This window comes from Mixophyes fleayi, chromosome 3 (genome assembly GCF_038048845.1).
Source record: "Mixophyes fleayi isolate aMixFle1 chromosome 3, aMixFle1.hap1, whole genome shotgun sequence".
Taxonomy (NCBI): domain Eukaryota; kingdom Metazoa; phylum Chordata; class Amphibia; order Anura; family Limnodynastidae; genus Mixophyes; species Mixophyes fleayi.
This window is the reverse complement of record NC_134404.1, coordinates 191,450,372-191,477,431: the sequence shown is the minus strand read 5'-3', so window position 1 is coordinate 191,477,431 and position 27,060 is coordinate 191,450,372. Positions and strand designations below refer to the sequence as shown.

Below are 27,060 nucleotides of genomic sequence, written 5' to 3'. Positions count from 1 at the left end.
TGCAGACACACTCACAGTCACCTCAAAAGTCACAACCACTCACTCACACACAGTCACTCCACTTACCTCATCACTGGGCTGCTGCTCCACTCTGCACTTCATGCTCAGAGATATCATGATCCCCTATATTTGATTCTCCTGGGATCATGCCACTGCTGAAATCATTTTCTCTTATATGCTGATTTTCCTCCTATAATGGCTCTTTCCATATCATGCTCCAACTGAATTTATTCTCTCCACATGTTGTTTTATCCTATATTTAATGCCCCCATATTGAATTTCTTCATATCATGCTGCCCTCATATTGATTCCCCCCATATCATATCCCCATGTATTAATTTTCCCCATATCATGGCCTCAGCTGTATGTGTTTCCATATCATGCCCTCCTGTATTAATTGTACTCTATGTAATGTCCACCTATATTGATCTTCACCATGTCATACAGGTAACCCTCCTCTCAATTAATTCTACAGTTTACCTGTTACAAAGGATTCCTGAAAAGCAAGAGGAGAAAAGGTCTGTTTTTGCTGTTAGTCTTGAGAAGTTCTTCATCGGTCCTGAGAGACTAAAATCACTGTGCCTCACATAATGCACTGAGATACAGACCTCAATAAGCCTGGGTGTCCCAGACCACCTACCCCTAAGCTTAAAAATGGAAGAAAGAAGAGAAAACTAATTTCATAAAAATAATACAGGCTGCCCCCAGATGGTCCCATGGCATCATTTGGACCACCAGCCTGCAGGGAAAACTCCCAGTAAAGTCTATGGCTGATCCACATGGACAGGAATCACGTGGATAGGGCCATTCAGCTACCCATGTATGCAGATAGACAGGTAGGAATATGATCTATTCTAAAATGCAAAAATTATATTGTATTAAGTAGGAAAAGATATTTAATTACTATGGCTACTAGGTGGCCACAGAAATTCTTTCTCCCTGCAAAATAATTTTATTTGTAAAAATACCAAGGAGCTGCCAGTATAGGAGAAATATATTCTATACTTATAATGGGAGTGTTTTTTTTTAGCATTCAGGCAGATTAGCACATTTATATGCACTTAAATATCAATAAAATATAACATGTTCAAACATACAACAATGACACATAATAAAGACTACCGTAACGTCCTCTCATTGTCATGACTAATGTAAAACAAAATAGGCCTGAAATGAGCAGTATTTGGGCTAAAAAATTTTCAAAACCACAAAGTGGGTGGTTCATATTTGGTAGTTGGTTGAGTTCTGAAGGGACGTTTTTACTCATTTCACTTTGAGCATTTCCAATCAGACCTTCAATACTGCAAAAGTAGGCACAGGACAATATACCAGAGACAATTTCCAAAAGTGGAATGTGGGTGTGCTCCTATGTAAGTGTATGTGGAATTCATTGCACACCTGCATTTTTTGACTTTCTTAAATTACCTTTATTTACTTGCAGACACTGCAGATGGAAACAGTCCATGTTCTTTCATCCTGTATTCTCTTGATACTTGTCAAGCTCTTTAATGTTTTCCACATTACTAATGAACCTGCAGATTTATATTGCAACTTTGTACTTCATTATGTAAAGCTGGGTTATTTTTATTTTTGAGAAGTCTGCTGTTCCTCATATGAAGAATAGCATGTCAGCTATGGTTTAATGAAAAGAAAATGTTGTCATAATCCATGTTTTGGGAAATCACTGTGCCAATTTTGAGTCAGTGAAAATAGTCACATACAAAGAATCAAGCAGAGTGAGATGCAATTTACATCTAAAACATAGTATCAGTTTGTAATTTACACCAGGAGTAGAGCACCTGCAACAAATACGTAAGTATGTTTCCTGATTGCCTTATCTGCTTCTGCATCCAGGTCTACATGTTTGCATACCCCTTGCCTCTCCAGTTCCACCCTTATAAGCTTAAGTAGTAATATAAGCAAGATGTGACGGAGACATGTGGCTTGCATCCAGCGACATCACATCTCTATATACAATATAATACAAGGGATACGATTCATCCTGAAACACAAATGCGTGGTTTGGATTGAGGACCATTATTAACTTCAAAACAAATGAACAGCAATGGGCACCAGATTCACGCTCAGCTATGCGAACCTGTTCATGAGCAAGTGAGCGGAGGACCACATTTCTAAAAAATGACAATATTGCAACTAAGATTTACCAACAACCAGTAAATGTAAATAGTTCTATATTAGCCAGCAGTCATCACCATCCAAGTTGGTTACCATACCAACAGGACAATTCACACAAATTTGGATAAATTATTCAGACTTAAACAACTACATGGTGCAGGGACAAAAGCAGCAAAAACGTATTTTGGAGAAGGCTCACAATGCAAAAATCATAAAAGCACCATTTGAAAAAGTCAAGAATACAGAAAGAGAAGCTCTCTTTAGCGAAGTCAAAGGAATAGACGGAGACACACTTTGAGAATGTTCACTCAATCACAACATACTCCACAGCAGCAAAGATTGTACTTTAGGAACACTACTACAATCTAAACCAAAAGTAATTTTTAAAAAAGCCTCTAATCTGAGCTCAAAACGTTTTTGAAATCATATTCCATATCAATAAAATCATTAACATCACTTGGCTTGGTAATCCGAAAAAGCAACAGATAGGTTTCTTTTATTGTGGTGTATTTTTCAATTGTAAAACACTAAATTGTACCAACACAAAGCCATTCAAAGTTTTGAATTGAAGGTAACAAAAGTTTTTATTTTTTCCCTCTGATAAAGTTACATTATAATGAAATGAGTCAGGAAGTTTTATTGGCACATAGACTTTATCTTATAGTGGATTATCCATTTTACATTTTACTTTTTTTTAGATAAAATCACATAATTTTGCTTTTTTTTTCTCTACATTATTCTTAACCTCAATAACTCTAATTTCAAATCATTTGCAGTCAATTTTGACCACCTAACAGGTCACAATATTATTTTCATACACTTTCAAACAAAGACGGCAGCAACCTGGCTGGATGCTAAGCGACAGAGCAATGACACAAACACACGGCAATTCATAGCACATCTAGGAAAGATTGCAACACAGCAGTGGCAGAAAAGAAAAGTGATGCAAGATGGAATTGTCCTTGGGCCCTCCCACCCACCCTTATGTAAGATATTGAAAACGACATGTACAGTTTAACAAAGCAAGCACTCCAGCGACAAGAAGTGCCACTTTTGTGGCTGAAGTGCTTGATTTGTTTGGGCACCCACAAAACAAGCTAACAATGGGCTTAATGCACATATGCAAGCAGTGCTGTTAATGAACTCTACTGTGGCAAGTTATGCACCAGTGGAAGCAGTTCTTGCCAGTGATAAGAAGAAGGCCATTGTCATGCCTGAGCACAAGAACAAAAAATCCATCTTTATGTGTGTAATTATTTTTACACAAATCCTGACAACAGTTGTCTAGCCATTTGTAGTATTGTAAAGCCACAGTCACTAGAGGTAGGGACCTTAACCATCTAGGAACCTCATCCATGTTGCGCCATTTGAAGCGAGTTCATGGAAAGCTTTTATGAAAATCAGAAACTTATGCTACAAAATAACAATAAGCAGTACAGCATCAGTTACCTCTCTTCTATCAGCTAGATCCCAGCACCTGCAATCCACACCCCCAACACCTTCATCATCAATATCCTCAAAAGTGATCGGAGTTAGTCTTGCTTCCAAGTTCTAAGGCAAGATGACTCCTCCCCTATCCAGGACTTCTCAAAAGAATCCTTGAGCGTTAGGCCAACTGCTGCTGCTCCTGCTGCTGGGGGTGGATCTTCAACCTAGAAGCAGACCAAGAAAAAGACTACTAGTAGTTTACAACAATTGACTGTTATACAATCCTTTGCAAGAGCAAAGTGGATCACAGACACCATGGCGACTATGTTAATATTAGATCTACGTCCAATATCCACTATTAATGCAGCTGTTTTTAGACAGTTACTTGAGGTCTTTTGTCCCCATTACCATCATGACACCATTTTACTTGAAAAGCTATTCCTCACCTCTGGGCTACAAAATGCCATTCTACCCATTGTACACTTAACCACAGATATGTGGACAAGCGGAACTGGGCAAACCAAACATTATATGATTGTGACAGCTCACTGGTTTGGTGATTCGCCTTCACCAGCAGGGACAGCAGCTGCATGTACCAAAGTATGTCACATTTTTCACATTATTATCGTAGATTTGTAAGTCACCACAGTGCTCCACAGAGCCGTACAGTAGGGAAGACAAAGGCATACATAAAACAGGACATGCGTAAAACAAGAACAGACAAAATGAAAGGAGCCATGAAAACAAAGGGTATAAAGGACTCTACTCATTAGAGAGCTTACATTCTAAAGGGAGGAGGTCACAACTGATAGTTGTGAGAGTGCATTAGTGTGAATAGTATTATAGAGGTTAAGGTCTCCTCTAAAAAAAGAGATGGGTTTGCAAAGAGCATTTAAAGATTTGAAGGCTGTGGGAAAGTCTGATTGAGCGTGGTAGGGAATTCCATAAATAGGGAGCAGCATGGGAGAAGTCTTGAAGGAGGGAGTGAGAGGTGGTTATCAGCATCGAGACAAGGCGCAGGTCAGAGGTAATACCACTGACAACCTGTTTGAAAAACTAATTGATATCATTGCAACATGATTCCTCCTTGGAGTCTCCTGAGGATATGTGCAAGAAGAATAGAATGTAGGGGGAATGTACTTTAGTCAAGCACAGTGGAGAATACTTTCCATGTTGTGCAAGGTGCTGAAACCACTTGAAGTAGTCACCTGTGAAGAGAGTGCAGACACTGTTAGCTTAAGTCAAGTGATTCCCCTAATTAAAATTTTTGAAAAGCAGCAAGAGAAATTGAAGGAGGAAATAAAACAAAGCAATTGCGCTAATTATGTTGGATTTGTGATGTAGTACTTTATTTGTTTTTTTCGAGTTTTCAACATCTTGAAATCGGATCATTACATTTTGGGAACTGTGCTTGATCCTAGGTTTAAGAGCTATGTCTTCTCTTTCTTTACAACTGACCCAGATCTCAAGAGATGAAATGAGCTCCTGGTCAGCAAGCTGGCATCTCAATATACATGATACAAATGACGTCTCCTCCATCAGTTTCTCTGGAAATTGCTGCTAGGAAAAAACGTAGCTTTCCCTAGAAACCCAGTTGTGATGCGGATGAGTCTGCACAACATTTTGACATTTTGTCTGTATTTAGTCTGGTCTTAAAGAATAGCCCAAAAATTGTGACAGAGCTTACGTAAAATAAACTACAAATTCCATGAGGAAGGTCATTACCGGCAATTACATCAAAGTACACAGACTTCTGTGATGGTGGATTCCAGCGGGGATGAATTAGTATTGTTTGAGTATGATGTACACACTGATGAGGGTGAATATGATGACAGTGTAGATTGCAGGTGTTGAGATCTAGCTGAGAGAAGGGCGCTAGCTGATGCTGGTATGCTTGGTAATATTTTGGGTAGAATGGCATGTTGGCAAATTTATATTTTTCTACAGTAAGCTTTCACCTTTATTAGAGTGGTGTTTTTTCTTTGTAAAGGTACAAGATTTTTAGTTATATTTTGGTTTCCTTGACTTAAACCACTATGCGCTTGAGCATAGGCTTTAGCATATGAGGAAGAGGGATTGGTATCATCATGAATGAGACTGGAGAGTGACAAGAACAATGTGACTGAAGACTGGAGTGTGACAAGGACACTGCCACCACTCCTATTTCTGTATGAGCTATAGCACAGTAAAATGTGACTGGAATCTTTTAATAACAATGCCAGCCCTTTTATTTGAATTTTTGTTTCAGCACTAAACACTGCCACCTCTCCTATTTCTGGGTGAGCTATGGCACAGTACAATGTAACTGTGGATTTTGAAGAACACTGCCAACCCTATTATTTCTATTTCAGCAATGACAATTAGCAATGGAGCTCTCCTGTTTGCGTGATAGCTATATAACACCATACAATTTGACTGCAGATTTAGACCAAGGCTGCCAGCCCTAGTATTTGTATTTCAGCAATGACAATTAACAATGGAGCAATGGAGCTCTCCTCTTTGTGTGTTAACTATATAACACAGTACAATTTGACTGACAGACTTAGAAGACCATGCCTGCCAGCCCTAGTATTTGTATTTCAGCAATGACAATTAACAATGGAGCAATGGAGCTCTCCTCTTTGTGTGTTACCTATATAACACAGTACAATGTGACTGACAGATTTAGACCAAGCCTGCCAGCCCTATTATTTCTAATTCAGCAATGACAATTAGCAATGGAGCAATGGAGCTCTCCTCTTTGTGTGTTAACTATATAACACAGTACAATTTGACTGACAGACTTAGAAGACCATGCCTGCCAGCCCTATTATTTCTATTTCAGCAATGACAATTAGCAATGTAGCAATGGAGGTCTCCTGAATGTAACACTGTTACCCCTCCTCTTGCTTTTGTACCTGTGACGTTGCCCAACTGCACTAGAGACTGCCAAGATCCGTGATCCGTGCTACCCCTTCTGTGTCCCTCTGTGAAATGGCACTGGATCGCCGTGGAGGCGGTACATATAGAATACAAAACTTGCGAGATCTGATGACATAACAAGGACATTTTGCCTTGTTTTAATTCTGAGGGCGCATAAAAGTACCAAGCCAGCTCGGTACACAGATCTGCTAAGTTCGGTTCTCGTGGAACCGAGCCTGAGCATCTCTACTGCAAAGATTACTTGACAGTGTTATATGCAAGCCTCACAAGTTATTACATGGGAGCTATCGGGAGTGAAGTAATTGAAGTAATATAGTAACACTCATATTGACATCTCAGCTAAGGTCAAAGTCTAGACCATAGCCATTCTATAGCAACTACATTTAGATATAATATATATTAAATACATGAACAGAATTGGGTCATGTTAGCAGTTTCTGCAGGTTGTTAGAGGGCAGTTACACAATCAAGATTCTTTGGAGCTTTACCATCATATAGGCAAATTATATTACACTATCAGACACTATTCCATTGCCATATGTATCAACATCTTTGATTTAACATGAGCCTATATTATCGGGATATGTTATATTTACAGGCAGTATTTTGGATGTATTTTATATGGTTATTGAAGTCACATTCGTTATGACTAGAGATGGCCATATGTAGGCCATATATATTTATTGAATGTTAGGCAACTCTTAGAAAACTCTCCAATTCCAGACATTACATTTGGAGGTACTTAACATTGAGACCATCTAATATGGATCGATAGCCAGAAGTTTATTAGTCACAGAGATCCATGTGATCTATGGCAATTTCCATTTAAATATTAATTCCACTGATTCATCTTAACATAAACCGCAAGTGCATGCATTGCATGTCTCAAAATCAAGATATCAGAATTGCAACTATTATTCGAGTAACATAAACTTATATTTATATGTTTTTATATAGTACTCAATAAGAGGGGGTGAGTTATCGGAACATGATACACGATTACTGTTATGGAAAACATTTAAATACATGTGAAAAGTTATGCTGATAGTTTAGAGCTTACGGTATCACATATGGGAACTAATTATCTGATTAGACTAGCATTTAAAGAAGACACTTCATGCAATCAGTAACTCCCTTGGAAAAGTCCAGGTACCGTACAAAACACATTGGATAATTATTCATTTAATTTAAGTAAGAGATTTTGAACATATGAAGAGAACTTTTGTTGAACTTTTTAAGAGACGTATACAATAAATTATTATTGGACCAGCCATACAATCAGGAGATACAATTGTATTACTACAAAGTGGCATTAACTCAGCTACCCACATAAGTTATGAGAACTGTATGACATCAAGGGGCAAAATTCCGACACACCCTATTTAGAAATGCTGTTTAAAGAATTTCTTAATGTGAGTGAAACATTGAAGTTGACAATAAAGAGAACTTTTTTTTACAGACTTCACTATGTTCTCTCTCTGATTTTCCTCTAACTGCGGGCGAGGAGACTGTGATACACAGACTACACTCAGCCGACAGAAGCTTTGAAAATAATCAAAGGGCACCACGAGATAACATCCACCACTGACTACAAACAGCCATGGCCAAAAGCTTTGAGAATGACACAAATATTGTTTTTCACAAAGTCTGTTGCCTCAGTTTTTATGATGACTTGTACATATACTCCAGCATGTCATAAAGAGTGATCAGATGAATTGCAATTAATTTCAAAGTCCCTCTTTGCCATGACAATGACCTTTGCCCCAAAAACAACATTCCAATGCATTTAGGCCCTGCCAAACAAGGACCAGCTGACATCAGGTTAGTGATTCTCCTGTTAATATAGGTGAGAGTGTTGACGAGGAGTAGGCTGGAAATCATTCTGTTATGCTGATTGAGTTAGAATAAGAGACTGGAAGCTTTAAAAGGAGGGTGGTTCTATAAATCATTGTTCTTCCTCTGTTAACCATGGTTACCTGCAAGGAAACATGTGCAGTCATCATTGCTTTGCACAAAAAAAGTTTCACAGGCAAGGATATTTCTGCTAGTAAGATTGCACCTAAATCAGCCATTTATTGGATCATCAAGAACTTCAAGGAGAGAGGTTCAATAGTTGTGAAGAAGGTTTCAGGGCGCTCAAGAATGACCAGCAAGCACCAGGACCATCTCCTAAAGTTGATTCAGCTGTGGGATCGGGGCACCACCAAATGCAGAGCTTGCTCAGGAATGGCAGCAGTCAGGTGTGAGTGCATCTGCACGCATACTGAGGTGAAGACTTTTGAAGGATGGCTTGGTGTCAAGAAGGCCAGCAAAGAAGCCATTTCTCTCCAGAAAAAAATATCAGGGACAGACTGATATTTTGCAAAAGGTACAGGGATTGAACTGCTAAGGTCTGGGGTAAAGTCATTTTCTCTGATGAATCCCCTTTCAGATTGTTTGGGGCATCTGGAAAAATGCGTGTCCAGAGAAGGAAAGGTGAGCACTATATTAATCCTGTGTAATACCAACAGTAAAGCATCCTGAGACCATTCATGTGGGGGGGTTGCTTCTCAGCCATGGGAGTGGGCTCACTCACAATATAGCCTAAGAACACAGCCATGAATAAATAATGGTACCAAAACATCCTCCAGGAGCAACTTCTCCCAACCATCCAAGAACAGTTTGGTGACAAACAATGCCTTTTCCAGCATGATGGAGCACCTTGCCATAAGGCGATAGTAATAAGTGTCTTGGGGATCAAAACATTAAAATTTTGGGTCCATGGCCTGGAAACTCCCCAGACCTTAATCCCATTGTGAACATGTGGTCAATCCTCATGAGGCGGGTGGACAAACAAAAACCCACAAATTCTGACAAACTCCAAGCATTGATTATGCAAGAATAACTGGCCATCAGTCAGTATGTGGCCCAGAAGTTGAATGACAGCATGCCAGGGTGAATTGCAGAGGTCTTCATAAAGAAGGGTCAACACTGGAAATAATGACTCTTTTCATAAACTTAATGTAATTGTCAATAAAAGCCTTTGACAGTTATGAAATGCTTGTAATTTTAATTTAGTATACCATAGCAACATCTGACAAAAAGGTCTAAAAACACTGAAGCAACAAACATTGTGAAAACCAATACTTGTGTCATTCTCAAATCTTTTGGTCAAGACTGTACAGTTATATATGAATGGTTATGAAAGCTTTGTCAAACTTTATATCATTGAGAATAAGTAAATATCTGAAACTGCATCATATGTACAATAAAACAGCTTCATAATTTAAGCTTGAATTCACAGCTAGGCTAGCTGAGCTAGCATTGTAGTACTTTAAGCTATATATTGTATAAAAGTTAAAGTTTTGCCAGCATTATCTAGTTTACAGAAATGTGAGAAGTTGATGCAATGACCTCATCTCTAGGAAAGAAATCAAAAAGATCATTTAGATTTATCTGAGAGCATTCTACAATAGTGCTTAAAGCCATGAACACTTTCATGCAAGTTTATTCTTAGTATTAAAGTCATTAGACCTACAAAGTGAAGACCTGCATGTATAAAAGCAATACAATATGACTAAGCTGATTAAAGTGTCAAAACACTCTGCATTCTTTTTTTTCATATTGAGTCTGAAAAGCTTGTACTGTTTCCAGTGACATCCATTTTCCATTCTCGTGCAAATTTTTTGCTAACTTTTATTTCTTTCCCCTCCCTCCTAACTGTTGTTATGCATTCAACTACAGCAGATAGTAGTGTATGAATTATCAAATGAGTGACTTCTTTCTTCTCTTAACAAGTTGCTATTTTATTTTGTCACAACAACACTGTAACATAAACATCAAATGTTCAGTGGCTTCCTAGCACTAACTTAACTCCCCAGCCCTATCTATCATCCAGCTGCTATTCAGCATCAGAAGCCCCGCCCACCAGATCCCACAATCCTTTTATTCTCAACAAACACACCTCAGCAATCGCACCCATGTTGTGCTCCTGTAAGTAAAACCCTTCCTTAAGGTAACAGTAGGATTCTTAACCCTATAGCATGAAATAGAAGCACCTTCACATAGTGGATCAAAGCATAACATAAAAAGTTAAAATATATAATGTGACGAAGCAGCGTACCAAAAAACAGAAAATATGAGGCTTATCTGATGCATAGATGGAATGCAGGAAATGATTGAAGAACCTTTCTTCTCAATTTGCCATACAGAAATAACAAGTCTCAAGGGAGGCAAAAGTAATCTTGCTTTGGGACATATAGCAATAAACAGCTGTCAATATAAATATATTTAATAATTAAAATATAGTAATTAAAACATCAAATGCTTATATATTAAGAAACAACAATGAAGCTTATCTATGTTGCTCCAAGATATTCCGGTGGGAAAGAGCATACTCCTGGCAAAGAAGAAAGTCTCAATATGCCAATGCAGGCTCTGCAGAGTAATCCTCCACGCATTTCATCTTTCCGAATTTATCAAGAGGTTAGCAATGACATAAATGCAGCTTACAAGAAAACAAAGTTTAAATAGTCCCATAATCCGATAATCGGGCCAATTTGTGGCCTGTGAGTAAGTAAGAGCTTCTAATGTAGCCTTCTAACTTCTGCCCTTACAGGCCCGTCACTTCCGCCAACATTCGGCTGTGTTTGGTGACATCATATCCAGTTTTCAGGGAGCAAAATGAAAAGGAAATCCATACATAGAAATCAGTATATACTAACACAACATATGTAGTATCTATGCAAGTAATCACTACTGTACCCTATGAAGCTATTTCATAACCTATCATTAGCTCATAAGATACCAGTAACTATCGGAAACACCATTTTGTTGGTGGTTCAAGAAAGACCACTTACAGGACAAAAAAATTATTTCCATTTTGTCAGTGATTCTTAGACATAAAGATAAATATAGATGAACACAATAACAGTATCAGACATAATATAATTATATTCTTACATGTAAAATGTATATAACATACACTATATAAACAAAAGTATTTGGCCATACCTGTTAATTATTGATTTGAGGTGTTTTAACCAGAACTGTTGCCAGAGGTATATAAAATCAAGCACCTAGCCATGTACTCTCCATCGGCAAACATTTGTGATACAAAATGGATCGTTCTGACAGGGCCGTCAAGAGAGGGTGGGGTGGGTACTAATTACCCGGGACCGGACATGCCAGGAGGCCCGGCATGGGCCCTCACTGCCCAAATTTTTTTTATTTTTTTATTATCTGTATTTTTTAAACCTAATTTTTTATTTTTGCAGGGGAAGCGCTCCGCCCCTTCGTTGGTGGGGGGGAGCGGGTAGTTAAAACATTAAAAGATTTGCTCACGTGATCGCGGTGTCGGCATCCCTCCTCCTTCCTCTCTGCTCTGTTCACATTGAATGTCGGTCGTGACGCCATCAAGTCATGCCCGACATTCAGTGAGGAATGGCACAGAGAGTACCCACACAAAAGCAAGAAGAGAGAAGACAGAAGAAAAGAAAAGAGATGAAAGAAGCTAATACAAAGATAAGTAAAAGAATGGAGGCAAAGGGAGGAAAGCAGAAAAGCACAGTGTGAGGAAAAAGGGGGGAGAAAGGCACAGTATGATGAAAAAGGCACAGTAAGGCACACAGTGCCTGATTCATTAAGGATCTTAAATGAAGAGGTATCTTATTTCAGTCTCCTGGACAAAACCATGTTACAATGCAAGGGGTGCAAACTAGTTTTCTGTTTTGCACATAAGTTAAATACTGACTGTTTTTTCATGTAGCACACAAATACCTGATAGCTTATTTGTACACTGAAATTTAAAGTTGATATTTGTGTGCTACATGAACAAACAGCCAGTATTTAACTTATGTGCAAAACAGAAAACTAGTTTTCACCCCTTGCATTGTAACATGGTTTTGTCCAGGAGACCGAAATAAGATACCTCTTCATTTAAGATCCTTAATGAATCAGGCCCACTGTGAGGAAAAAGGGGGGGCAGATGGCACAGTGATGAAGGAGAAGGGGATCAGGATGGCACAGTGATGAAAGAGATAGGGGGCAGCATGGCACAGTGCTGAAGGAGAGGGGGGGCAGAATAGCACAGTGATGAAGGAGGGAGCAGTATATCAAAAGGAACAAGTATATATGTACATCTTGCGTTCACTCTTTAGCACACAAGGGAATCAATAAAATCTAAAGCCACTTGATATTGTGGAATTCTTCCTCTGTATAAAACTGACTTTAAATCTGAAATTTAAGGTCATAACACAAAGCACATGATAGTGTTACATGTCACTATGATCTTATATAGAGCCACCAAGGCCATAGAGTCCCAAATAACATCTGTTTCCACCGTAGGTTACTTATAGGAAACACCTATTAATCTTGTGCTCTTCAAACATGATGTCCCCAAAGGACCTGTGCTTACAATGTCTCCGGCAATCATTAGCCTTCCATCAAAAACCTCTTATCACTTCCTGCTGTTCCAGCTGGAAACTCAACCGACCATGAAATCAGAGAGGAAGAGGGATCTAGTATATTACCTTTTATTGTGCATCAATCACATATAAGAAAGCTCCACAAGTAAAATCTTAAAACCATAAAAACATCCAGCGATAGTAATAATGTATGGACTCGTACCAGACTTCTATAAATGAATGGTGTTCAAACAATAATGGTTGAATTCTCAGGAAATTGGGCCAATATCCAGCTGCCAACGTGTTTCAACTCTGTTGCACGAGTCTTTGTCAAGGCTAAATGCAAGTCCGAACTTGCCAGCATCTTATAATTATTCCCCTCATAAGAGCGAGGCTTGGCTCCGATCAAGCACTTTCATTTATGTAAATCCCAGAAGTTTCAATAAAGTTATTTTGTCCCATACATTAATACACCTAATCAGATCTTAATATCCATAGTAAACATATCACCTCCCCTTTTGTGGATTCCGGTGATTTTTAAGAAGTTCTTTCGTACCATTAGTTAACGCACCTAATTAGGTCTTGATATCCATCATGAACATATCACCTGACCTACCTGATGGAGAGGGGGCAGCGTGGCACAGTTATGAAGGAGAGGGTGGGCAGAATGGCACAGTGATGAAGAAGAGGGGGGCAGGATAGCGCAGGGATGAAGGAGAGGGGGGCAGCATGGCACAATGTGATGAAGGGGGGAAGCAGCATGGCACAGTGATGAAGAAGAGGGGGGCAGGATGGCACAAAGATTAATGGAATGGGTTTCCAGGGCCGAGCAGCTGCATGCAAGCCTCATATCACCAAGACCAATGCCAAGCGTTGGATGGAGTGGTGTAAAACACATCAATACTGGACTGTGGAGCAGTGGAAACATGTTCTGTGGAGTGACGAATCACACTTCTCTATTTAGCAGTCAGATGGTAGCACCTAGGTTTGGTGGATTCTGGGAGAACCTTACCTGTCTGACAACATTAGTGTGAAGTTTGGTGGATAATGGTATGGGGCTGTTTTTCAGCATTAGAGCTAGGCCTCTTATGCCCATCGAAGGGCAAACTTAATGCTTCAGTATACCAAGTCATTTTGGACAATGCTATGCTTCCAACTTTGTGGCAACAGTTTAGGGAAGGCCCTTTTCAATTTCAACATGACTGTGCCCCAGTGCACAAAGCAAAGACAACAAAGACATGGTTTGATGAGTTTGTTGTGGATGAACTTGAATGGCCCACACAGAGCCCTGACGTCAACCCCAACGAAAACCTTTGGGATGAACTGGAATGTAGATTGCGAGCCAGGCCTTCTTATCTAACATCAGTGCCTGACTTCATAATTGCTCTACAGAATGAATGGGCATACATTTCAACAGAAACACTTGAACATCTTGTGGAAAGCCTTCCATGAAGAGTGGAAGCTGTTATTGCTGCAAAAAGGGGCCCATCTCCATACTAAAGTATATGTATTTAAATACTATGTCATTACGGTACCTGTTGATGTAATGGTCAAGTCTCCAAATAATGGAATGTGTTACAGAGGTGAAACGGTACCAGATATTTTACAAAGTAGAGGCATAAGGCATGCCAACAAAGCGCCTTTGCCATGTGACATGGGAACAGCACTATGAGGCATTACCAAACTCGATCTTACAGGACTTCTATCAACACATTAACATTGACTGATATGACATAACTACAAAGCAGTTCTTCTTAGCTGTAGTAAATTCAATGTATTTATATTTCATAGCAAGTATCATGATTATGGCATAGCCCGGAGTTGCTCAAATTACCTTTACATATATAACAGCTTACTCTCACAGATATGAATAGTTTTTAACATGTGAAATTCAAAGGCCTGAGGATGGTTTATATTGGGAGAAGTCAGGTGAAATCTAAAGTAGCTGGGTCATGTCATATAGTTGGGTTGTGTAAATCTTCTAATGGTCTATGAGCCAGTTCAAGAATTACAGTTAAATAAGCATGTCACTAAGTTTTATACCCTCTAGATATGCCTTCTGGAGATCAATGGCTATGACTCTCTCCCAGGTCATTATATATTTATACAGGGACAAATATGTATCAAATGAAATAATTTTGAATCTATATCTGAGAAGACATCTGACATATTCATAATCAGGAAAATGAAGTCCTTTAAATTTGTAAAGCTCAAATGCTAGTCTCATCAAAAACCCATAGAAAGAAAATATTGTCAGAAATAAGATACCTAATATTACTATGTTTCATATTAAGAATGTGAGGAAAGTTATGACTTGTCATATTATATTTTTATCATTTTTCAGAATAGAAATATTGATTTTATAAGAATTCCTAACAGTGGTTTAGGAAACAGGGTCATAAAAGCTGCTTTGAAACCAATTAGATGATACACACCTCTTTAAATGAAGTCAGAAGGAAGGTCAGTGAAGGTGGGAATAGTGAGTGTGAGATAGCATTTTGAAGGATTCCTAAACATTTTTAGACAGACAAGGTCATTTTGTTTTGATTAACCCTTTTACACCCACAAAGCCATGCAGGCTCAGCTGAGTTCTGTACAGTCATGGCCAAAAGTTTTGAGAATTAAACAAATATACATTTTTACAAAGTCTGTTGCCTCAGTTTTTTTATGGCAATTTGCATATACTCAAGAATGTCATGAAGATTGATCAGAAGAATTGCAATTAATTTCAAAGTTCCTCTTTGCCACGACAATGAACTTTATCCAAAAAACAACATTTCCACTGCATTTAGGCCCTGCCACGAAAGGACCAGCTGACTTCAGGTCAGTGATTCTCTCGTTAACACAGGTGAGAGTCATGCTGTTTGAGTTAGAATGACAGACTGGAAGCTTTAAACGAAGTATGGTGCTTGAAATTATTGTTCTTCCTCTGTTAACCATGGTTATCTGCAAGGAAACACGTGCAGTCATCATTGCTTTGCACAAAAAGGGCTTCACAGGCAAGGATATTGCTACTAGTAAGATTATACCTAAATCAATCACTTATCGGATCATCAAGAACTTCAAGGAGGGAGGTTCAATAGTTGTGAAGAAGGCTTCAGGGCACCCAAGAACGACCAGCAAGTGTCAGGACCGTCTCCTATAGTTGATTCATCTGCAGAACCGGATACAACCAGTGCAGAGCTTGCTCAGGAATGGCAGCAGGTAGGTGTGAATGCATCTGCATGGCAAAGAACTTTGGAGGATGGCCTGGTGTCAAGAAGGCCAGCAAAGAAGCCATTTCTCTCCAGGAAAAACATCAGGGACAGACTGATATTCTGCAAAAAGGACAAGGATTGAACTGCTGAGGACTGGGGTAAAGTAATTTTCTCTGATGAATCCACTTTCAGATTGTTTGGGGCATCTGGAAAAAAGCAAATCCCGAGAAGGAAAGGTGAGCGCTACCATCAGTCCTGTGTCATTCTAACAGTAAAGCATCCTGAGACCATTCATGTGTGGGGTTGCTTCTCAGCCAAGGCGCTCACAATATAGCCTAAGAACACAGCCATGAATAAATAATGGTACCAAAACATCCTCCAAAAGCAACTTCTCCCAACCATTCAAGAATAGTTTGGTGACAAACAATGCCTTTTCCAGCATGATGGAGCCCCTTGCCATAAGACAAAAGTGATAACTAAGTGGCTCTGTGATCAAAACATTGAAATTTTGGGTCCATGAACTGGAAACTCCCCAGACCTTAATCCCATTGAGAACTTGTAGTCAATCCTCAAGAGGACAAACACAAACCCACAAATTCTGACAACCTCCAAGCATTGATTAGGCAAGAATAACTGGCCATCAGTCAGTATGTGGCCCAGAAGTTGATTGACAGCATGCCAGGGCGAATTGCAGAGGTCTTCAAAAAGAAGAGTCAGCACTGGAAATATTGACTCTTTGCATAAACTTAATGTAATTGTCAATAAAAGCCTTTAACACTTATGAAATGTTTGTAATTTTACTTCAGTATACCATAGCAACATCTGACAAAAAGGTCTAAAAACATTGATGCAGCAAACTTTGTGAAAACCAATACTTGTGTCATTCTCAAAACTTTTGGCAATGACTGTATATGGGAGCAAGGAAACAGTTTATTGCCGCTTCATATGAGTACAATTTATCAATTTCTCAATGTGGCCCTTAGACGAAAAAAAGTCTTAAGTTTTCAGCCCTAAAGATTATTCAGTTTCAGCATTAATGTATTAAATCACTTCTTGTAACAATCAAATATTCATTTTAATATAAGTGAAAATTTTCTTTTTAAAACTTCATTTTCCCAGAAAGAAAATGTTACGTAACAAGATTTTCTGCATGATCTTATGTTGTTCTGAAGTGGACTCTTGTGTTGATAAAAATAAGGCTTTACAATTATTTAATTCCTTTCAAAGTGAAATAAACGCCAATCATGAACACATTTTACATTAGTCATTTACCACATGCCCATTGCTGGGTCTGTATAAACTGCATTGTTTAAGAGCAAGCAATGTAACTGTCTCTAAACTGCTGAACACATCATGCTTTTTGCCAATTGAGGCTTAACTGCCTTTCATGTTATACCCAATAAGCAAAATGTTCAGTTTAAACAGTTTAGCATCAGTGACCAATGCTTATTATGAAAATCAATCATTCTTGTTTACTGTTAAAAAAGCAAATGATTTGGTTACACAGGTGGAGTAAAGAAGGTAATCAAAATATAAATGTGTCTATTTAAGTTTGATTTTTACTTGTGGGCATACATCTTGGGAAGTCTGATACTGTAAATATAAAGTGCTTTCTCACTCTATTTTTTAATTGGGGTATACAGATGTGTCCTACTTTAACTATCCTCAACCTCCCCTGTTTCATGATACAGAAATTCAAATATTTTCAAGCGCCCAACAGGTTGTAATACATAGCATATGCTCTGGAAAGCGGATGTACCGCTAACAGGAGTTTTATACAGAATCTTGCTATTAATCAAGGACACTTTCAAACCTCCTATGTGTGCCATGCCTTTAAAAATCATGCCCAATAGGAAGGCTGATGGGAACTGTTAGAGATCTGTGTATTAATAATTTAAACAACTAAATAACAAAATCATTTTAAAAGAAGGCTGCATATACATAGTTTCAAATTCTGGATCCTTCGGCTTACTTACGTGGTTCGGTGTGCATGGCTGGCCTCCTCCACTGATCTCCTCCGCTTCAGCTTTTTTTGATGGCGGCCACGATCAGACATTGGCTGATTACTTTAGATTCCCACCTCGAGACTAGTTAAGGTATCTGTTCTTGCAATATGGTACCAGATCGTCGTGTTCAGTTAGCCTGCTAGATGCTATATTGTTTGGCTTCTGTAATCTTGTATTTTCCTTGTGTACAGAACTGGATTAATGCTCTGGGGGGCCTGGGGCATCTAAGACAGTGGTGCCACTGTAATGCAACATGGTTATCGTTTTAGACAAATTTTAGACAAATATACAAGTAACACTGTGTGCACGATTGTTAGGTGCCCGTAGCTCTGTCTTTGCAAGCAGTACAGTATGAAGCAGGGCATATATCCCAACTGTCCTTGCAGTCTGACCAAATCCTGACTAAGTGAGACAGTCACCCAAATACGGAACTGCCCCATCAGTTTCAGGACAGTTGGCAGACTTTTCTGCTCTCTCCTACCTTGTTGTCACTTTCACTACCTGTGGCTGCTGCCAGCCCCGCCATTAGATCAATAGCACCTATGTTTAGTAATTAGGCCTCCTTGCAGTCCCAACATTAAAAAAAATATATTTTCATTTGATAAATAGATCTATTGCCCTCACACCAGTCCTGACATTAAATTAACAGCATATGCATTTAATAAATAGACCTATATCTCCTCATTCAGCCGCAACAGTAAATTAATAGTATTCTCATTTCATAATTAAACCTGTTTCCCTACCTCCAAACAGCCAAAGCAACAAATTAATAGCATTTATGTTTAATAAATACAACCATTTCCCTCAACTATCCCCGGCATATAATAATTCATATTCAAGTAATAATGGTCCTCCTCCCCAAACTCAGCCCCACATTCAATTTATATCCCCAAACACCCCTCCAGCATTAAATGAAAGGTTCCGTCACATCACCTCTAATTAATAGGACATACTATTAAATTAAACATCCCCACCATCACCCCACAAATAAATTAATAGCACCCACCATTAAATAATTAGCTCCGACCCACACTCAACCATTAAACTAATAGCCTACCTCCCACCCAAATTATAGTAGAGACTTTCCCCCTGGCAATAAATTGATAGCATTTATGTTTAATAAATATACCTATTTACTGCTGCCTTCACTGCCATTAAATAAGTCATATTCAAATTTAATTAATAGACCTCATTCTCCCCAAACAGCCCCACATTCAATAAATAGCCCTTAAACCATCCAATCTTAATTAATAGGCACCACTATTACATTAAGTAACTGTACCAATAAATTAAATCGCCACACCTTATCTCACAAATAAAATAATACCCTTAAAATAATTAGCCTTCACCTACACTCCACCATTAAATTATTAGCCTCCCACTCACATTATATTAAGACCTTACCCTCCTTTCTGTCACATATTATATTAAGATACCCCCCTCCCTTCCCTCACACATTATATTAACATACCCCCCTGACTTCCCTCACACATTTTATTAACATACACCCTTCCCTTACCTAACATATTACATTAATATACCACCCACACTTCCCTCACACATTATATTAACATACCCCCCTCACTTCCCTCACACATTACATTAACATACCCCCCTCCTTTCCTTCACACTTATCTTGTTCCATCTGTGCTGTGTAGGAGAAGCAGACGCCTTTGTCTGCGTCTCTTGCTGCTCTGTGTACATGAGATGGCACCTTTCATGTGGCGTGCATCCCATGTGACATCTGTCAAGCCACACATTGAGGAAGGGAGATCCACGGGCAAATGAAGGAAGGCGGCCAGTCCCGGAAAAGGGGCCAGCAACCAACCACAACACTGGCACATAGTCCAGGGCACCCCCTGACAGAGGGGGAGCCCAGATATGATGTCCCCCCCTTTCATCCTGCCCTACTTGTGTATCCTGATATCTTGTATCTGATCCTATTAAGCAGATCCTGGTATCCAGTGCTATATGCTTTTCAGCTAATCCTGGTAAATTGGTATCCTTTATCCATTCTATTTAGCAGATCATGGTATCCAGCGCTATATGCTTCTCAGCAAATCTTGGAATCTGGGTGTCCTGTATCCACTACAGGTCAAGTTATCCTTGTATCCTGGCCTTCCTTTTCTGGTCTTCCCTTTTCGCATAACATCTTATTCTCCTCTCAGTCTTGCCTAGTGACCATCCGGAGAACCACAATCTGTGTAGTGAAGCAGCAAAGACCAAACCTCCTTGCGGGGGTCTCAGGTGAAAACCTTTGCCATGTTAGACTCCATGTGTGATGTCATTGTGGGTGGTGTGGTCTGGTAACTGGAATCCCAGGCTGCTGCTCTTGCAGTGTGCGGCCTGTGCTGGATTATTCCAGCTAATTCATATCTAAAGATATGCATGAGTATTAGTGATGAATCATCACTACTTGCATTGTGCTGTTTATCATTTACATGTGGGTGAAAACATCAACACCCACAAGTGGTTGCTGGAAGTGACGAGAGAATGGGTCCTGGGCATTATATGCTGCCATAGCACATACTCTTACTTGCAACTGGATCTCTTCAACATGCTTTGCTGTGCAATTTACGGCAGTACACAGTAAAAGAAGAAGAAATCTGTGACCTGAATAACAGCAGACTATGCATATTTGATGCTAGCTCATCCATTCTTGCCCCTTCCTGTCTCCATTTTTCCCTCTCCATGAGTGCCTCTGCCCCCTGCCCACTTGTGCCTCTGCCCCACTGCCCATTTGTGCCTCTGTCCTTCCCCCTTTATGTGTGTGCAACTCTCTTTTTGTGTGTTTGTCTCTCTATCCCCCATGTGTATTTCTCTGTGCCCCCCCACCACCGCCCCAAGCTTTTTGTGTGTTTCTCTCTCCTTATTATGGGTGACCTTTTTGCCCATCTGACCACTTGTGCCTCACCTCCTTTCCCTTCGATATCTACTTCCTCTTTTCACACATTTCCTTCCTCCTCTTCTAGATGTGGTAGGCTGTGCTGGTGGCTGCTGCTCAGAAGTGATGTGGACAACCAGGGACGAAACCATGTCCAACTCCACATAATTGAACCTGAGGGTGGCAGGTAAGCAGAATTTTTCTTTATTAAATAGTATAGCTTTTTCTCACTCCAGAGGCATACTGCTGGGGATAATACTGCTTTTGCTGGTGATAATGTGGAGGGTCCTTACAGTAACTCCTGCAGATGGTAAGACTGCCTTTGCATGAGGAAGCCTGTTTAACATGAAATAGCTTATCGTCATCTCAGGATGAGAATAACAGCTGAAAATCATTTAAAAATGCTTTATCCTTTGGATGATCTTTAATATTTTAATATATTTTTATTTTATTTTAATATTTTTCATCTGTTTTTTAACTGCCCCCTGCTCCCAAAAGCCATAATCCAACTCTGGTAAACATAGAGGAAAAACTGATATCACACTAACATACATTATTTCTAACTTTCTACACACCAAATATATATACACCCACACCAAAGAAACCTTGAAGGTGTGTACACAAGAAAGGATTAATGAAACACAGAGTTCTGACAGTGGCTTAGTATTCTTCTAAGTGAGGAATTGTTACAAGTATCTTATCTACTATATAAATGCCTAGTGGCGTGTGTGGAAAAAAAAAAACAAGCTGCAGCGCCACCTGCTGGGCAGAGTTATACACTGACCTATATATTTCTTGAAGGAGAAGTGACAGTTGGGAGTGGTTGGTGGTTGCCGGGGGTGACAGTGGAGAGTTTTTAACACCTTAAGTAGCTTGATGAAGGATGTGGCGATGAAGATGAAGGATGAGGTGATGGAGAAAAATGATGAGGTGGTGACATGTGGACAAAACCACGTTAAAAAAGGGCGCTTGCGTCGGGAAGTAACGCTCTTCCCCTGAGGAGGCCTGGGCTAGGCCCAAATGCATGACAAGAACCTTTTTAACACCTTGAGTAGCTTGATTTGACTAAAATGCATGAGTATCATGCACGGGTTAACTTATAATAACATAATGCCTGTTAAACTATATTGTATTATATGTACTGTATGTAAATATTTTATGTACTGTATATATCTCGAAGTTATCTATGTGAAGAATAATATTTTGTACTATCTGTTTGTCTGCAAGTTAATGAAAACTGAGAGAAAGGATGAATGAATGGCTTGTCAATATTTATAGTACATCAGGCTGAAGTTGATGATATATTTCTGCCTATTTAGCGGTTAATATATAATTAAGGCCTACTTGATGTGGAGGTCAAGAGATGTGTGAAAATTGAACGATATAGAACCCAGTCAAGCAAAGGCAGTCACATGAGTAGCTCTCTCATACCACTTTCACATTGCCCTCTTTGCAATATCCCAGGTATATGAACCCGGGATATTGTCGGGATACAGAGTCTCCCACCCCGGCAAATTATTGGGTTGACTGGGTTCACACTGAACCCCGGTCTCCATGGCAACATCACAAAAGGAGCTTTGATTGGCTCCTCTTGTGATAGAATTTTTTTATATTTTAATGTTTTCAATAGGTTCAGACTGAAGGCTACCCGGCACAGGCCGGGAATAACCCTCCAAAAGACCCGGGATTAATTCCCGGGTCATCCGACCCAGGAATTAGCAGGGGACCCATTTATACTCAGTCTCGACCCAAGTCGTCGGGGCTTGCCCAGGCAATTACCCGGGTTTTTGAGGCAGTGTGAACGGGGTATCAGACATATAGTTGGGACACATCAGCGTAACAACAGGGACTCCTATTTTATGAATGTAGTGCTGCAAGATGAATATTTAATAAGGTTGTATAGAAAGATACTTCTTAACAACATCTGAGATGTCACAGATGCCATATAATTTGATGTGATGAAAATAGCAGAAGAGTTACAAATTATATTACACCCCAATAATTAATGTGATTATTAATGAGATCTAATGCATTTTTCTTCAGTATTATTAGTATTATAAATATTAACCATATTTTCTACTACAGAGAGTGTGATTATTTGATTAATATGTTGTTTATGCTTTACAACTATATTCATTAAAATTCTTGGATTGATATATGAATAGTATTTCATAACAACATAATAAGAAACACATTGTAGGCAGGGAATGTTATTTACTATGCACTGCAATTGCTGTCTTGTGAATGTCCCAGTAATAAAGCCAGCCATTGCTGAAGAGCTAAACATTACTTACTATTGGTTTTAAAGAAAATTCTCACTCTAATATTTGTTTGCAAAATCCAAATATATTTAATAAAGGTCAGCATAAAGAAAAAAACTTTGCTAGACATGAAGGGCCTGAGTCATTAAGGACAGTAAAGCATAAAAAAGGAGTAACTTTGCACCTGGGCAAAACCATGTTGCATTGGAAGGGAAGGGAAATTTAAAATGTGGGGACAGATTTATTGTTGGAGTAGGGCATGTCCTAGATCAACTTTAAATTCAGTGTTAAAAAGAAAGCTATCAAGTATCTGTGTGCTAGATGAAAAAACAGCCAGTATTTAACTTATGTGCAAAAAATTAAACTAATTTGTACCCCTTGCATTGTAATATGGTTTGCCCTGGAGAACAGCTACTCCTTACTTTCCTTAATGACAAAGGCCCAGAGCCTCTAAACCCGTGATGGCGAACCTATGACACGCGTGTCACTGGTGACACGCTGAGGCATTTTGACTGACACGCAGGGCCGGCGCTAGATGGTCCGCTCCCGACTTCCACCTGCCCCCAATGTGCTTCTGGCTCCCGGCTCTCAGCTGTCACTGGTGCTTCCCCTCCCTCCCAGAGCTCCCGATGTGATGTGATGACGTCACGCGCAGCTGCGTAGTAGGCTGCGCGGTCTTTCTTCCCGAGGTGGCGAGTGAATGCCGGCAGCTTAAATAGCAGGTAAGAAAATACCTGCGCGGGTGGCGGGGCGGGGGCTAAAAAATACTGGGCAACAGCTGTAGGAGAGACAAGGAAAGAAAAGAAAATACCTGTGGGGGGATAAGTAAAAATATCTGCAGGGGGAGCAACTAAAACTGGCTGTGTGGGGGGTTAAGAAATACCTGCAGTGGGGACAATGACTGTAGGAGGGGGTAATGAAAATATCTGCAGGATGAAGTAAGGAAAAATGGCTACAGGGAAGGGTGTCAATGCCTGCAGAAGGGGTAATGAAAATGGCCAAAGGTGGGTAATGAAATGAATTTTACTATTATTAGTTAAGAATTATTTTTATATATACAATGGGGCAGGGACTGATGTGAATGTGTTCTCTGTACAGCGCTGCGGAATCAAATAAATGGTGATAATGATGATATACATATATTTTTATAGATATTATCAATTATATACATTTTTATACACTTTACTCCCCACAGTGCTGTTGTTTTTCTTATGTTTAGATGTGTGATTTAGTTAGAGGGAGTGCAATAGTCCCTTTTAACAGACATCAACCTAACTTTTATCTTTCTCCTGCCAGGGTTCTTTTTTAGGGGCTGTGTTTTCCTGTCCTGTCATCTGGAGCCTCTTCTACTGTTCCAAGCCCTGCCTAGTTCCTGCTCCACAGACTTGCTGAGTTCTGCCAAAAGTGCTGCAGGTACGCGCCTGCCTACTGCTAGTTACAGAAGGGAGTACGTAGTGTAGTGCTTTAAATTATTTTGTACAGGAGTCTGTCCAACAACAAACTAATAAACAGTACAAATATATTAAAAATATAACTCTTTCTTTATTAGGGCTGTAAATATCACCAAATTATGGATATTTCTTGAAGTGACACACGACCCAAGGACGGCAACACTTTTTTCCGATTTTCGACACACCAAGCTGAAAAGGTTAGCCATCACTGCTCTAAACTATTTCAACTATACAGTACAGGGTAATAAAGACGGTAAGATGGAATATAAATGTTTGGTATTTGTGGATGATATTTTCATATCTTTAAGCAGCCCCCTTAAGTTTGCTCCCTAGTCTATATCATCAACTTGGTAGATTAATCAAAAGTGTAAACTATGATGCTTTACATATCCCATTTCCTGAAACAATGTTGAAATTATTAGAACTTATTGTGACTTTATTTCTTTAAACATCTGGACATGTACAGTAGTACATGTATAAGGCAAACTACCCCCCCCCCCCCCTTTGTTTAAGCTTTGGAGTTAAGATATACAAAGGTTGGCAGATCACAATTTGTTCTGATAGGAAGAAGCAGTTACATTAATGTGAGCATTTTGTTAAAGATAACGTACCTATTTTGTAGACTCCTAAAATATATAGCCCCACTAGAGATTAAAATACTTCAGTCAGCTGTCCTTTATTTGGGATAAACAATGAACATCCAATTAAAACATTTACATTACATCTTGATAAGCTAAAAGGTGGTCTATGAATGCCAAATACCATGATACCATGATCTATTACTATATCTCACAACTGGTTCAGATAGCTAATACATATTCCTGCTTAGTTCCGCCTTTATGGGTTACAATCGAAATTTTAACATACTGTCAAGCTCACCTGTGTCTTGTTTCTTAAGTGGGCTAGGCTGGGTACTGTATGTACCAACTTTCCATCTCTCTAAAGCTTTGGACCAAGTAGCCTTTTAGTTCTCACCATTCTCTTGCTACTCCATTGTTTCAGAACCATTTGTTTCAACCACAGCTTTTCCCCGTTTTCCCTCCTTGTATTTCTGCTGGTTTAATAGCCAAATTATACAGTAAATAGGAAAAATGATATAATTGAACAATTTTGGATACATCCACAATTCAATACATTGAAACAAGATACCGCTTATTGCATACTATAGTCATAAGCAAGTACGCCACTTTATATCCTACTTAAAATTGACCCACTGTGATACTGATATCACAACAATGACAATATATGACAGGATGTGTATCCAGAATCCTCATAGAATTTGTACAGTGTTAGTGCTATACAATATATTAAGAGTCTCCCCAGACATGTTACCTTGTGTTCGGAGCTGGGTGCATAATTTATTTGAGACCTCCTGATGGCCATTCTCCTTAACAAAAACTGTACCTGTGTCTCTCCATAATATGATATATTTATTGTTTATGGTTGTAGCAGTTAGGTTGGCAATATCAAAGTCTTGGTAATCCACAAATGACATGTAGTTCATTAACAATAAATTAAATTTGTTTATGATGAATGAAAATATTTACATCATTTTATTTAATACTGTTAAAAAATACCAGGGGGTATATTTACTAAGCGGCGGGTTTGAAAAAGTGAAGGTGTTGCCTATAGCAACCAATCAGATTCTAGTTATCATTTATATAGTGCATTCTACAGAATGACAGCTAGAATCTGATTGGTTGCTATAGGCAACATCTCCACTTTTTCAAACCCGCAGTTTAGTAAATCTAGCCCCAGGGGGTAAATGTATTAACCAGCGCTTTTTGCAAGTTTTGCCTTTAAAGCCATTGCCGCTTTAAATTTCCCCTGCAAAGTCGCCGAATATCGGCGACTTGCACAAAGCGCAGTTTAATACATTTACCCCCATGACATTCTGGATCTCTTACAATTCCATTTAGCCAGCTTCATTTCTAGTTGTTTAGTAGAGGTTCTGTGAATGGAAAACTTAATTGTCCGGTAATGGTAATATATAATATATGTTTTCTTCAAAGCGTAACTCCTGTTATCAAGGATGAACAGTAGGCATGAGCCACATGTTAGTTTGACACTGTGTGAATTCATTGTAATGAATCACATGATGCACTATGTAAACAGCTTCTTGTAAAAAAACAAACAAAAAAAAATTCAATAAAGAATATTGAGAGAAAAGCAACACAAGTCATATGGGATGAGATACAAAATGAGTAATCAGTAGCCAAACATACAAGGACAAATGTTCTGCTTTTGGCTGAACATTTGTGTTACTTTGAAGATCTACGAAGATCTACGTACCATTCTCAAAGGCTCTGGATTCTTCCGGAAGATAGAGAAGCGACGCTCTACAAAGCAATGACTGCTTTCTCTATTGGAAATATCAAACAGACAGCATTTT

At 39.1% G+C, this 27,060-nt stretch overlaps 1 long non-coding RNA gene across 1 annotated transcript; it reads right to left on the bottom strand.

The window, feature by feature from the left end:
* Positions 1–10,841: 10,841 nt before the first annotated feature.
* On the bottom strand, positions 10,842–25,713 carry LOC142142838 (uncharacterized). The gene is made up of 3 exons (XR_012689351.1): positions 25,548–25,713; positions 20,987–21,130; positions 10,842–11,108 (listed from the first exon to the last, which is right to left on the bottom strand). It is a non-coding gene; the product is annotated as an uncharacterized LOC142142838 (long non-coding RNA).
* Positions 25,714–27,060: the final 1,347 nt, after the last annotated feature.